This window comes from Rhinatrema bivittatum, chromosome 11 (genome assembly GCF_901001135.1).
Source record: "Rhinatrema bivittatum chromosome 11, aRhiBiv1.1, whole genome shotgun sequence".
In the NCBI taxonomy this organism is placed as follows: Eukaryota; Metazoa; Chordata; class Amphibia; order Gymnophiona; family Rhinatrematidae; genus Rhinatrema; species Rhinatrema bivittatum.
The window spans coordinates 24,375,315-24,389,993 of record NC_042625.1 but is presented as its reverse complement, the minus strand read 5'-3'; the positions used below and the strand labels follow the sequence as shown (position 1 = coordinate 24,389,993).

General features: G+C 42.5%; 1 protein-coding gene across 3 annotated transcripts in view; it reads right to left on the bottom strand.

Moving 5' to 3' along the window:
• The window catches only part of SH2B3 (SH2B adaptor protein 3), a 191,070-nt gene that overhangs the window by 75,310 nt on the left and 101,081 nt on the right, over positions 1-14,679 (bottom strand). The window lies entirely within an intron of this gene.

Here is a 14,679-nt window from a genome sequence, read left to right as displayed (position 1 = left end):
GAAAGAAAGAGACGTGCTCTGGTCTTTTCAGCTCATCCAACTAAAATAAGAAAATGCTATGTTAGATGTCCTTCTGCAAGTTAGATATTTCAAAAGCATTTCAGTACCAGTCCTTTGATCTCCCATTTGGTAAAAAGACATCAATTGTTATAACTCACCATCAGCTTATTGGTATCTATATTAGTCTTTAGCATTTGATCTTCCCAGGTGATAAAGAAATACCATCAGTAAACCAGGTAAGTAACTTTTGTTCTCGTGTCAGAGCATCATACGCTGGGGCTTCTAAAACCGGACTCGCAGGTAGATTGCTATCAAACACTGGGAGTACATCTGTGATACTAGGGGCATCCATGACTTCCTCATGAATTTTAGTTAAGCCTGCGGAAGAACCTCGGACACAGCTGGCAATGTACCATTTCCATTTCAACAGACTCGCTTGTAAGAGCAGTGCCTGCTGGTGCAGTATTGTTTTCTGCATTTTCCCAGGTCATAAGAATCTGTGTTCTTAAAGTAATATCTTTCTTCCTCCTGCAATTTGATTGGTTTCATTAATGCCCAGTAGACCCCTAATATTTGTTTTTCTAACATTGTATATTACAAGGCTGCAGGGGTCCATTTTCTTCCCCAAAATCCTATGGCATTTTTGTGGCCAGTCTCATCTATTTGCCAAAGAGACCAATCATCTCCCGTAGGACATAAGGAGACTTCCAGAATAAAAGGAGCATTTTCCTTTACAGCATATCCATCTTGAGCTGTTAGCACTGCCAGTTTTGCAGCCTCAAAAGCATGTTGGGTTTCCTCTGTCCACTGAAAAACATTTTTCTTTTTTACAGAGTGCCCTTAGAGGACGCAGTAACAGAGAGATGAGGAGTATGATTTCTCCGGAAATTAAAAATACCACAAACTCATTGCACTTTTCTGTGAAGCTGGATTCACCAATTGTTGCATCTTATTAATTACTGAGTCAGGAATACACCTTTTACCTGCTTGCCAGTGAATACCCAGGAATTTAACATCCTGACTGGGTCCCTGTATTTTTGTTTAACAACCCACCCATCCTTTTCCAACCCCTGACACACTTAAAGCTAATACATCTGCAATTTCCTGGGAATCTGTCCCTTGCAATAAGATATCATCTGCATAATGGTGTAATGTAACTGAACATGGTAATTGGGATGACAGCTTTTCTAAGGTCTGTGCAACATTTTCATGACAAATGGTTGGGCTATGTATGTATCCCTGTGGCAGAAAGTATATTGTCGCCCGAGCCATGAGAAAGCCCGCATCTCCCGACTACATGGTTCAAAGGGAATACTAAAAAGTGCATTGCTAATATCTATCACAGCATACCATGTGCCATTATGCTCCTGGTATTGCATGTACCAAATCAGCCATAAAGGGAACTGCAGCATGTAATGGTGGGGTAAGAGCATTCAACTTGCAATAATCTACAGTCAAACGCCATGATCCATCCGGTTTTAAGACTGGATTTCACAGGTTTCACTACTCCAGCCTCCCTTAATTCATCAATAGTAGTCTGCAGAACTGCTGTAGGGCATTTTGTTTGAAAATGGTCAGAATGCACAACCTCAGTGGACTGTGGGAAAGATATAGGATCTGGCAAACAACCTACACACACAGCAGACACAAACGTGTGTTTTGAGCGAATAGCCATTCGTCCCTGCTGTACTTCCCAATCAAACTGTTTAATAAAATCAATACCTAATTTGCAATCTTTCTGGGGAGCAATGACAACAGGAAGAGACAGTCTATATCCATTCTCAGTAATAAAATGCGCCAGAATCTGCACACCTGTTATTCGGAGCCTCCGTACCCCTCCAGCTGCACTGACTGACCCTTGTATCTGTTCAGGTTACCTCTAATAGTGGCCTCCGCCCCTGTGTCCAGCAGAGCATTACTCTGTTGCCGATTTCCCCCTTTCCATGAAACAATTACATTCATATGGGGCCGTTGATCTCCTGCAAGGGGAAATTGTTTTATTCTGGCATCAGAGGCTTGGCCAATTCCTTACCGGAGGCTACCTGAGTCTGGGAGTCGGGGGGGCTGAGGGACCCCCTGTGCCCTTAGACTCCTGCGGGTCCAGTAACATTTGTATCCACTGCTCAGTAGGTAACCCATCCATATCTTTATCGACACCCATCCAGAGAAGGGAACGCCAGATTTGACTCCAAAGGGGCTGGAAGGGCAGCTTATGCAAACGATCCTGCACTGAGAATAAGGAGGGGGAGGGGGGGGCTGGTCTCCACAGGAAAAAACGCCCTTTCGGACTTCTCCCCCTTCATTACTGTCTCTCCAGTGCTATCATCTAAACCCAGGGCATACAGGTCATCTAATTTAGCAATCAGTTCTTTAACCGTGTTGTTGTGCTTCCATACTAAAGATAAAACTAAACCTGCCCATGCTGACCCAGCAATTTGCACAAAAGGCTTCACGTCACGACATGTAAACTGAATATCCTCATACGCATCAAGTGGCACGTTTTTCTGCGCTGCTAACTGTAGCCCCAATTTCCTCAGGACCTTTGTCCCCTCAGAAATAGTTCTCCATGTCTCCGGCCGTCGAGGACCAGGCCAATCACCTGGGTCCCTGTATTTACTTCTCAGGGCCGCACCAACAACATTAAGTAAACATGGGAGGGAGTCATCATCAGGTACAGCATCTGTTATTTGTTTAGAGCGCTCATAAACAAAGCGTTCCTCACAAATAGGTCCTAGAGGTGCAGCTTCCTCCTCGCTAAGCTGAATTGTTCAGCAAGACGCACCAACCAGTCCCCTAAATTTTCTTTATCTTTTTGTTTGGATCTATCTGCTAGCTGTGTTTACTGTTTTGAAGTATTATGTTGTGGTAATTGCCTGCCTTGTGGCTGTCTTAACCCCCGCTTTTTCCTTGAATCTGAGCCTGCATCTTGAGACACTGAATCCCCACCCGGGACTCTTCCTCCTCTCATCAGACTCTACAGCTTCATACTTATCAAATCGCTGGAGTCTGTTCCGATCCACTGCTGGCTATTCGTGGTACAAAGTCTTCCGGAGATCGAACTAGCGTGCCTAAAATTATCCTTACACAAAAAAAGTGGAAAGGCAAATTATCCACAGTTTTATGTAAATGCACAGTTACCGTGTGTCACATGTAAGTTATGTGTACTCCTTGTCAGTATCCGGAATCCTCTGCAAGCTGCAATACAATTGAACAATTAACCAAAGACAATAACTGACAGGAACTTTTGAGACAGACTGGCTCCTTCCTCAGTATCCCAGAAAAGCATTATACCCAACCGTATAAAACAGGGGTATAATCTGGGACCTACATGCAACTCTCATACTTTTGTCCTTTAACATTACACACTGAAGTTAGAACAACTGTATGATTTTCCCATTTCAAACCAAACTCCTACCTATATATTACATATGCACACATATATATACATACACTGATTTGATAGAAACATCTGTATGCCTCAAAAGAATAAATCAGGCATAGGAAGCAAACCTTTTTCAGAGAAAAAGAATGCTCTAGAACAGAGATTCTCAACCAGTGTGTCGCCACTCCCAGACATGGGGCCAATGGGAAGCCTCCTCCCTTCTTCCAGCCCCCGTGGGCCAATGGGAAGCCTCCTCCCTTCTTCCAGGACCCGTGGGCCAATGGGCAGCCTCCTCCCTTTGTCCAGCCCCCAAGGGCCAATGGGAAGCCTCCTCCCTTCGTCCAGCCCCCGTGGGCCAATGGGAAACCTCCTCCCTTCGTCCAGCCCCCGAGGGCCAATGGGAAGCCTCCTCCCTTCGTCCAGCCCCCGTGGGCCAATGGGAAGCCTCCTTCCAGCTCCCGTGGGCCAATGAGAAGCCTCCTCCCTTCTTCCTGCCAGTGGAAGAAGGAACTTATCTACAACTCATCTCTTGCTTTTATTTCTAGGGTCTGTTGTGCTAAGTATTTTTCCCATAGTCATCTGTCCCTTAGAAACTAAAATAAGACAGAACCAGAGGGATGCCTTTCCACCCCCAAACCACAGATACAATAGGGATAAAATGTGATCTCCAGAAAGATAGCGGATTCTCCTCTCTTTTGATGATAAAAATGTCTCTCCAATGAGAAAGCAGAGTTGCTTACCTGTAACAGGTGTTCTCCTAGGACAGCAGGATGTTAGCCTCACAGATGGGTGATATCATCAGATGGAGCCTGGCACGGAAAACTTTTGTCAAAGTTTCTAGAAGCTTTGACAGGCACACTGAGCATGCCCAGCATGCCACTGTCCACGCGGGGTCCCCTGTCAATCTTATTTTCAGCGGTGCTAGTTGCCTTGCGGTTTTGGAGCTCTAGTTAAAGCATGAAAAAAAAAAAAAAAGGAGCATAAAAGCTTTTGTCTCCTGTTCTATTTTTCCCCGAACTTTGTCACCTCAGCACGGCAGGTTATTCTTACTATTTCCACAGAAGGCAAGCACTGCTAGCCCCCAGAATCCCAGAGACTGTAGAAAGAGGAAGGCGGGCAGCAATACCCAGAAAAGATAAGAAGCTGAGAAAGTCAGGAGAAGGAAGGCATGAGTGGAAGAAAACAGCTAGCAGGGTGAGGCGCGGAAAAGACCTGTTTTAATTTTTTTTTTTTTAGATATATTAATGATAGGAGGAAGTGCAAAGATGTGATGGTGATGCAAAGGTGAAGGAAGGCATATGTAGAGGCTGATGAGGAGAAGCCTTGGTTTTAGAAGCGATTCCATTAATTTAAACCACTGCTGAGGTCAGACTAAGCAATCTGCAATTCTTCCACGTTTGTGAAGAGTAACCACATCTGCCTGTCTAGTCCTTCGGCATCACTACCACTCTCAGCTCTAAAAGAAGCATTGAAAAAGGTCAACCAGCAGACTGCCAGAACTTCTCTAAGTACCCTCAGATGTATCCCATCCGGCCCCATCGTTTTATCTACTTTTGACTTTGCTAGCTCCTTTTGAACACTTGTCTTCTGAAAAAATGGATTAAGGGCTAGCTCACTTTTATGCCTATTTGTGGCAGTTTTCAGTGGTCTTATTCGAAGCCCTTCTTCAATGAATACTCAACAGAAGTATTTGTTAAGCAATTCTGCTTAGTGCAATGTCTGGAATCCAATGGATTACAGGATTCAAGGCAGCGTGCTTTTACCAGAGGTAGGTCCTGTTAGACGAATTTGACTGGATGACCAAAGAAATAGATCAGGGGAAAGCACTAGACGTGGAGAACTTGTATTTCTGTGCACAAAATAAGTGTGATCTAGGCATGATCATATCTAATGGTTTTAAGGTGAACAAACAAGTAGATAAGGCAATGGCAAAAGCCAGAAGTATGCTCAAATGCAAATAGAGAGGAATAGCTAGCTAGAAAAAGGTGGTGATATTTCCTCTATAAGTCTCTGACAAAACCTCATTTCAAGTACTGCATACAATTCTGGAGATCATACCTTCAAAAGGATATCAACCGAATCAAGTTTGTCCAGAAGGCAGCTACTATATTGGTCAACAGTCATATACTATATGAGGACAGACTTAAAGATCTAAATACGTTTACCTTGGAGGAAAGGAGTAATATGATAAAGAGATTTAAATACCCGCAAGGAATAAATATGTATTTATTTAGCCATTTTATATACAGTCATTCCAAATGAAGATCACAATGGTTTACAACATGACATACATATACATTGACTATAATATGTTTGTTATATGATTACATTAAGATTGACACATACATTGACTAATGTAAATACACAGGAGGATATTCTCTCATCAGAAAGGAGGAGCTGGTACGAGGAATCACGGGATAAGGGTGAAAGGGTCCAGACTCTAGAGTAATCTAAAGAAATATTTCTTTACAGAAAGAATGGTAGACACATGGAACAGCCTCCCCATGGAGGTGGAGACTAGAGCAGCATCAGAATTCAAGCAAGCTCGTGACAAACACAGCTTGCTTGCTCTGAGAGGCAGGGACTGTAAAAGGTGAACAGGAGATGTGGATGGGCCGTGTGGACTTTACCTGCCATCATCTTCTAAGTTTCTAGAAAAGTCACAGACAGAATGATCACCTGGATACCCAAGCCAAACTCGCATCTCAACTAACAAATGTCTTGGGTGCGCAAAACTGCAAAAGCAGCAATATGTAATGGCTCCAAGGCCCCTTCCTTGCTTAATGGTAGGCTTTTTCTTTATTAAATTTCTTAATACATTTTACAATGAGCAAAGAAAAAGGAAAATTTAGTTTACATCCATAAAGCCAAGTTTCTAGAAAGAAAAAAAAACCTTAAATATAGTCCACATTACTGGGAGGTTATCAAAAGTAGAAATTAAAAGGAAGATTTTCATATAAACATGAATCATGTGGAGATATATATATATCTTAATGACCAAATTTTTCCATTTCGGGTTGTCAAAGATTTCTCATCCTTCTTTATCGTTTAGGAAAACTTCTAGATGTGTTGGCTCCAAGAAAACAAATTTATTTTTATTAAACATAATCAAACATCGGCAAGGAAATTTAAGAAAGAATGTTGCTCCTATGGCAAGCACTCTTTCTTTTACACCAAGAAAAATTTTCCTTCTCATCTGGGTGTTCTTTGAAACGTCAGGAAACACCTGAATTGTTTGCCCACAAAATTTAAATACCTTGTTACTAAAGTATTTTTGTCCTGTTCCAAACTAAATACAACAATTAAAGTTGCTCTAGTTTGTATGTCATCAACTGACACTTCTAGAAAAGCTGTTAAATTAGGACTTTGCTCTGACAAATTATCTATACCACCCTCTGGGACTAATACAGCTCTTTTCTGTTTTGAAAGATAGTACATTTTAGAAATTAACAATTCCTTAGATATTCCCAGTATCTCCTTAGTGTATTTCTTAAATAACTCATATGCTGACAAAAGTCTTGTACTTGGGAAGTTCAGGAAACGTAAATTCTTACTTAAGTTATTTTCTAAATTTTCCATTTGCCGATAAATAATCAGTGAGTCCTTCATAAATACAGTCCCAGTAGATTGTAAAGAGGAAATTTGTGATATAGAGGAAGCATCTGCAGCTTCTAAAACTTCAATTCGCCTTCCTGGGTCTTCCAACCTCTCATTAATTTTTGCAAAATTAGTTGAAGATTGAGCTATGGACTGGGATAGTTTCCCCTCCAGACATCTAGCAGTGTGATGTTTTCTGGCTCAAATGGTGCAGCTACTTCCTGACCCACTTCCTCAGGAATTTTTCTCTCGATATTCCCCATCTCTCCCTTCTCTGCATTATTTGCATCAGATATCACTGCTAGTTCTCTAGATGGAGGATCTCTTAAGTTAGAGGTAGCTTTAAATCTGCTATCCCCTTCACTTCCAAGAGTTGTATTGGAAACTTGATCTTGGGCAGGACTAGCAGAGGCCCCCGACGATACTGATGTATCAAACATTGTCTCTTTCGAGACAAGACTCACCCTCCTCAAATGTGAGTCATCGGCCCCCCCTCACTTCCTTAGGCCCCTGCGTGGAGGCAACAATTTTCATTTTACGCTTTTTCCCCCATCTAGCGAGAACAATACCTGAGCGGCAGAATTTCCCCCAGGGGTGCGCCGCCGCTCACAGCTTTTTAATCGAGCGGGCCTTCACTTCTGGTAGTCCCAATAAGGTAGGGGATTAGAGTTCTTTCACCTGCCTCGCTCAGTCTTCTCGCCCGGACGCCAATCAAGGCGCGATGTCTCCACGGGTAAAGCCTCCCTAATGGTAGGCTTTTCATGATAAAGACCAGCATCAATGATGTATTTTATAGGCAATTTAATTACGCACAGATCATAAAAGACTGAAAGACATTTTTGAGTAGGCGTGCAATTCCATGAAAGCTGGAAGTAATGAAAGAGTCACAGTTTAAAAAAAAAGCTCATGCATTCAACTAGCCACAAAAACACACTTAAACAGACTGATTAAAGCAGCAAGCTACGAAGCATGGAAGCCAGGGTTCAAATCCCACTGCCTCTCTATATGGCCGCAGGCAAGTCACTTCACCCTCTATTACCTCACATAAAAATTTACATTTTGAGCTCTTTGGGAATAGGGAAATACATTCAGGTACTGTAGGTAATCTGCTTTGAAGTGGCTGGAAGCTGGAATATAAATAAAATAAAAAAAAACTTTACCAGCAGAAATAAACTTTCAATCAAACAGACTACAATTTCCTTGAAAGTACAAGGGAATATATTTTCCTGTTGCCTAAAGCCATTTTCTGCCACATGTATACAACAGCAACGCTCTCGGGAGGTCAAGAGCCAAAGAAACACACTTACAGCGACCGGGGAAAGGGGACTGCACTCTAAAACCATCAGCTTAAAAACTTCTGGGTGAAACTAGGCCAATTACAATCCAAAAAAAAAAATCCTCCAACACAATTCTGTGTGTTTTTTCATTTATTTTCATGCAATGAGCACCAGCAAGATGGAAAAAAAAAAAAGTGCATGCTTTTTGAATTTTAGAATCATGCATGAAAGGAAAGCAGCACCTAAATGACTTTGTTCTCATACCACAGAAAGCATGAAAGCAACATCAGCAGTGATCTTATCATTCGGATTGAGAACTGACACATGTTCTCTGAAAGCCTTAGCACACTTGGTTAAGTAACGTGATCTTATCCCATTTCCCCTTTACTTCACTATCTGAGCCTGGCAAGTCTGATATTCTGCTAATATCAGTTGAAAGAGCGGGGTAACAGGACATTAACTTCCTGCTCTTTATGTTTAATGTAACTTAGCCTGCGGAAAGCAATCAGACAATCACCCCACTTTTGGCGTCCCAACCCACAGCCTTCACCAGCTTCTAATCCAACTCAGTGCTAGCCAAGTTAGCTCTATTTCCAGAACTGCGGTGCTGGTTTGCAGCTTGAGGACCAGGCACTACTCAGATAATTCTACTTGGCAGAATGCAACTTTGACAACTGGTTCTTCAGGCTAACCGAACCGCCCTCCTTAATGAGTACATTGCATGCAACCTGCCCACCATCAAACCCCCGCACTCCCATTCTATCATTCTAGGAAAATTCGACCACAGCGCGAGGACTAAGCCATTGCTAAATCTATTTTGCTTTTGTTCAATCTACAGAAAATATGATAGATAACGACCAGTTAAGGTTCCAGACTACGATGCAAATAAGGATGAGGGCGTGAAATGAGCAAAATTCTGTGTTACAAACAATTATAAAAACTAGCATTTATGATGGCGTGGGAAAACTTCTTGCACTCACAAGTGGAAATGAAGCAAGATAGGTGGCCTCTCCTAGGGCAACAGGATAACTTTACTACTTCTAAACCAGCATCATTTTCTATAAGGAGGCACCCTCCTCGCTCCTGTAAAAAGTCTCCTATCAGACTGTCAATTTTGTCCTAGAAAAGAACAACCTCGTATTTACAAACAATCTGCATCTTTCACACATGTATTTAAAATTTCAAGCCACAAAACCAGTATGGACTGAACAGGCCTCAGCAGGTAAAATACGTCATGGTGACTTTGGTTCTATTTCTAGGAATCAGATGGAAGTATTTGATGGCTCTGCACAGTCATTTCCTCTCTCTTAGAAACCACTAAACTCGAGGGTTGCTGCTAGATTTATCATCACAGTGCATCAGCCATCTGATTGAGTAATTTAATTACATTTTTGGAACTCCGTTTAGCAAAAAACCCAGGAATTATGGTTTATCGGTCTTTACTACATTGCTCCACTACACCTCTCTGGGAAATTACATATTTAGGTTCACAAGAGCTCTCAAAGACAGGGTTAGCTTTAGCAATCATCTATGAAAAAAAGAGGCAAGTCCTAAAAATTATTCACAATCAATAGTGGCCCCTGTGCTAGAGAGCCATGAAGGAGTAGGAAAGACAAGAATGTTCTTGGAATCACAGGTAAATTCTGCATAAATATCTTCCAGCTTACTGGAAGGCATGAGCGCCGAAATCGCACGGGCATTCATTCACTGCCGGCGGGGGCCGTGCATTCATCCAGGCAGAGGGAGCCGGAGGCCGCTTTCGCCGCCGGCTCCCTCTGCCTGGATGAATGCACGCCCACCCGGCCGCCTTGAGCGCCGAAATCGGGAGGAGAGGAGAAGGGAGAAGGGACTACCGTAGCAGGCCCGAGCCTTGCTACTTTTTCGGTTTTGTTTTTTTTTTGCTTCGGGAGGAGGGGCAGGACTGGGGCTGCACCGGAGACCGGACGGGGCCTTGAGCGCCGAAATCGCCCCCATTTTTTACACTTTATTCCCGTTTTAATTTTCGAACACCACACTAACACCAAGTAGAGAGTAGGCGGTAAACTAACAGGTTAAGGACGCGGCAAAATAGCAGGTTACAAAGGAGATAATCTGAGCGTGCGTCACAGTATCGGAGGGGAATAGCTAATTCCTTCATTATACAGCTAATTCGTTCATTTACATATCATATACATGCTGCGTGCGGAAAGGGTTATGCGTCTGTTTTAAGAAGCGCTAAGGACGCGTGAAACTGGAGACTGGATCGCCTTACGCGTCCGAATTGTGCGCTCCCAGCACGTTACAGACGGGAAATCTTCAACCGCACGTTACAGTATCGACCTGTAAGAGTGCACGTATCACCATGTAGATGGATAGAAACCTATGGAAACATGCAACATCAAGAACTCTATGCTATGACGTGACTATAGTACAGGAGAAGACACAATTGAAAACCATTGTTGGAATGGAGACAAAATATTGTTGTAAAGTAAACTAGTGCAAGAAAAACAACTTTTAGTCTGATAAGCTTTTTCCTAGCCATTTATCTGCATATCATGGATCTCCCAATAATAATAAAAAAAGAAAAAAAAAAAAAAAGGAGCGTGGTTGTACAGCTGGAGAATAGCTAGTCTGCATGGTCTTTTCTTGTCATCAGGTTTTAATTTTTCAACTCTCGACTGCTTAGGATCGTCTCTTTGAAATGCAGTTAAATCCCAAAGCCAGGTGCACAGTCTCTGTAGAGGACTGCAACAGTTGGATGGAAAATAAATTCCTCCCTCCCAGGATGTTTCTAGAGTGTTTCTGCAGAAACTCTCATTTCTCCAACAGTATCCATTTTAACATCTATTGCACTACTGATCTGCTGAGATGGCTCTTACTAATGTTTCTAAATAGTGTTGGTTTTCCTAAAAATTAAAACAATAGCTTAAAGCTGTAGCAGAATTCGCCCTGCAAATCAACAATATCTTAAAGACTTCTGTTGCCAGAGGATGTGGTTAGTGCAGTTAGTGTAGCTGGGTTCAAAAAAGGTTTGGATAAGTTCTTGGAGGAGAAGTCCATTAACGGCTATTAATCAAGTTTACTTAGGGAATAGCCACTGCCATTAGCAATGGTAACATGGAATAGACTTAGTGTTTGGGTACTTGCCAGGTTCTTATGGCCTGGATTGGCCACTGTTGGAAACAGGATGCTGGGCTTGATGGACCCTTGGTCTGACCCAGTATGGCATATCTTATGTTCTTCTGCGAGCCTTGCCAACAGGAAAATCATCTGTGCGAGAGGGATTTGGTGACTTCTGCCTTGCCATCTACAACAGGGGTGCTCAAACCAGTCCTATGGGCACCCCCCCCCCCCAGTCAGGTTTTCAGGATAGCCCTAATGAATATGCATGAGATTTATTTGCATGCACTACCTTGGTTTAGATCTGATTTGATACTGATCGTGGAAATGTGGCTGAGAAGGGTGGTATGGCTTTCTCAATTACATCCTAAATGTTATAAGATAGAATACGAATCTTGGAAGGCGGAGGAGGGGTTGCTGCAGTGTTTCAGGAGCATGGGGGGGGGGGGGGAGGACAAGGGATGGATTTAGTTGGGGCACTACGACGTGAAGGGCTTTATTTTTAGTGGGCCATTAGTATATCGTCCACCCAATGTATGCTAAACTGAGTATAATGGTGATCATAACTACCCACCTCTCCCCTCTGAATTCTCTCTTATTCTAACTTATATAACATTCTTTCTTCATTTAATTATATTTTATTAATTATGTTTTGATCCCACATTTATTGTAAATTCAGTTTTAATTTTGCAGTACGTCCCAGTTGTCTCACCCCCTTGTTTTTACCTTTTAAACATTGTTCAATTTTTTATGCGCATTGTTCATTATTCTCTGTAAAGCTCGTTTAGCTGCATTTTTGTTTACTGTGAACCGATGAGATGTTCCTAACATTCATCGGTATATAAAAGCTTCTAAAATAAATAAATAAAAAATGATGGGAACTTTAGCCTCTGATTATACTTTCATGGTGGGGAACTTTAATTTACCTACTGATGATTTACAATCCAGGCCAACACAATTATTTTTAAATTTATCATCAGCTAATGGGTTGAAAACCCTGGAGACTGGGGCAATGCAAAGGGGGTCGCAGGTTGAACCTTATTATAAGTTATCATTCGGTGGGGAAAAAAATGAGATTTGGCTTTTGTGGGCTCTAGTAAGAGTCCTCTGGAATGTTCATTGTGTTTTGCAATTCTCCTTGATAATGGACGTTGATAGGAAGAGGGAGGATATTACATTGTTTACATGATCAGGTAAGGTGGGATAAAACTGAGAAAGATCTAATTATGGAGGTGGTGGGGGAATTTATTAGGACAATGGTTACAAAAGGGTCACAGTTTCACCTGCTGTGCACCCTCACTGTGCCTTGGTTTTACTTCTGATGCCTTCAGTAAGCTTCACTCGTTACCTTGCCAGTTACCGCCTCAATCCAGCCTGCTCAATGGCTCAGTGCCTCTTCATTGAGTCACCTCTGATCTCTGACCTGGCCACCTCTTTCTTATTATTCTAACCTACCTTTCAGCCTACCCAATTTTCTGCCTTGCTGTGTGGCCTTTGGGGCTCCTTGCTTTTCTCTGTGGCCTCCAGGCCTGCTAGGTTCTTCTAATCAGCCTTGTACCATGTTGGGCTACCCTGTTTTCTGTTGCCTGTTCTGTCTGGTCCAGTCCTGTCCTGCACTGCTCTGTCCAGCCCTTTATCTATTCCCAGTCCTTGTCTCTGTCCTAACCTGTGCCCTGTATCCAGCTCCCAGCCAGGACCTGAGTCCAGCTTCTAGCCTTCCCCCGTCCAGCCTACACTCAGCTCCATCCATACCATAAAGTTCCACAGAAGGCAAGCTCTGCTAGCCCCCAGAACCCAAGGGCTCAACCTGTGGGGGGAAGGGGATTGGATAAGCAGAAAACCAGCTCCAGACCTGTCCTGCAGTTCTGTACTGTCTCTGCAGGTGCTCCCTGACTCCAGCCTGCCTGACCATGACACTGGGGATAAATGTAGTGTTAAGATCAGATTGTTCCCTGAAAACCCCTGAAGCACAGGACTTGTGGAAAGAAGATATAGTTTATTGAGGAACTGCATGCATTAAAAAAGGAGGTACGTCTGTTAGAGTACATTTGGAAGAAGCATAGTACCAGTGTTAATGGGAGTAAGTGGTGGAAGATGGCCAATTTTTATCACAGACAAAAAAAAAAAAGCAATTTTCTGAGAAAATTGCTGAGTTTGCAGGTAATGCTAGAATGTTATTCAATGTGGTGAAGAAGTTACTTGGAAGGGATGTGGTTAATAAGGTAGATTCAAGTTTGTTACTGGCTAGAGAGAAGTTTAGGGATTATTTTTGGAATAAGGAGGTCTTTTTGCGAGATCAGTTGGGCGTGGGCTCAAATATGAGAAATACATTTGATTATATCAATAAAAAACAGGTAGAGAGACGTGGCATGAATGTTTTGGATCAGTTTGATAATTTGTGCATGACAGAATTTAAGCAATTGCTTAGTCAGGTTCAAGCAACCTTTTGTAGTTTAGACCCTAGACCAGAAGCTTTGTTGAAATTGTTGCCGGATAAAAGATTGAGATTCTTGCTGCAGATTGTAAATGCTTCTCTACAGGCAGGGAGTGTTTATGACTGGTTGAGTGGTGCAATTATTACCCCTTATATAAAAAAAAAAGTGGGCTTGGATGTAATGTGTTGTGAAAATTATAGGTCGGTGGCTTCTATACCATTTATTGGAAAAGGTGTTGGAAAAAGTGGTTACTCCGCAGCCAACCACATTTTTGGAGGAGAGGAGTAAACTGGATAGATCTCAGGGTGGAAAGAATACAGCACAAAAACCAATTTTGATCTCAGTGATAGTGGTGTGCTGCTGGCTTTGTTAGATTTATCAGCATTTGACTTGGTAGATCGTGACATTTTATTACAGAGACATAATACTTTAGGGATTAGGGGAGCAGCATTATAATGGCTGTCTTTTCTGAGAGGGAAAAGGTATTGGGTGTCATCCAAAACACAGTTTCCATGTGGGTTCCTCAAAATTCCCCTCTTCTGTTTAACATCCTTTTACAGCCAGCAGAACTTATCCAGATGAATACTGTGTGCAAGTCTGGTCACCGCATCTCAAAAACGATATAGCTGCACTGGAGAAAGTGCAGAGAAGAGCGATCAAAATGATAAGGGGCATGGAACGGCTCCCCTATGAGGAAAGACTAAAGAGGTTAGGACTGTTCAGCTTGGAGAAGAGACGACTGAGGGGGGATATGATAGAGATGTTTAAAATCATGAGAGGTCTAGAACGGGTAGATGTGAATCTGTTATTTACTCTTTCGGATAGTAGAAAGACTAGGGGGCACTCCATGAAGTTAGCATGGGGCACATTTAAAACTAATCGGAGAAAG